This window comes from Brassica oleracea, chromosome C6 (genome assembly GCF_000695525.1).
Source record: "Brassica oleracea var. oleracea cultivar TO1000 chromosome C6, BOL, whole genome shotgun sequence".
In the NCBI taxonomy this organism is placed as follows: Eukaryota; Viridiplantae; Streptophyta; class Magnoliopsida; order Brassicales; family Brassicaceae; genus Brassica; species Brassica oleracea.
The window spans coordinates 16,997,512-16,997,968 of NC_027753.1; positions in this window are offsets into that span (position 1 = coordinate 16,997,512).

Genomic DNA, 457 nt, shown 5'->3' on the forward strand with positions numbered 1-457 from the left:
AAGATTACCATTTTTCACTAAAAAAAAGACGGCTTATCTCCATAATGTAACATTGCTATTTTGTAAAAAAAAAACATTAGATATAATTTCGAAAATAATAAATAATATGTAAACATACAACTTAAAAAATGGAAATACTACATTAAACATATGTAAGATTACTATTTTACATTTAAAAATAACAATAATATGTGAATATACAACATAAAAAAAGAAAAAACTACATTAAACATATGTAAGATTACCATTTTTCACTAAAAACACGGCTTATCTCCATAATGTAACATTACCATTTTATAAAAAAAAAAAAAAAAACATAAATAAAACTATTTGACTATTTGTCCAAGTTCTTCTATTAAACATTGTCGTTTTACATTAAAAATGGAAAAAAACATTAAGATTTAAAAATATATATTAAAATATAAAATATAGATATTAACTAAATATAAAGTATAAG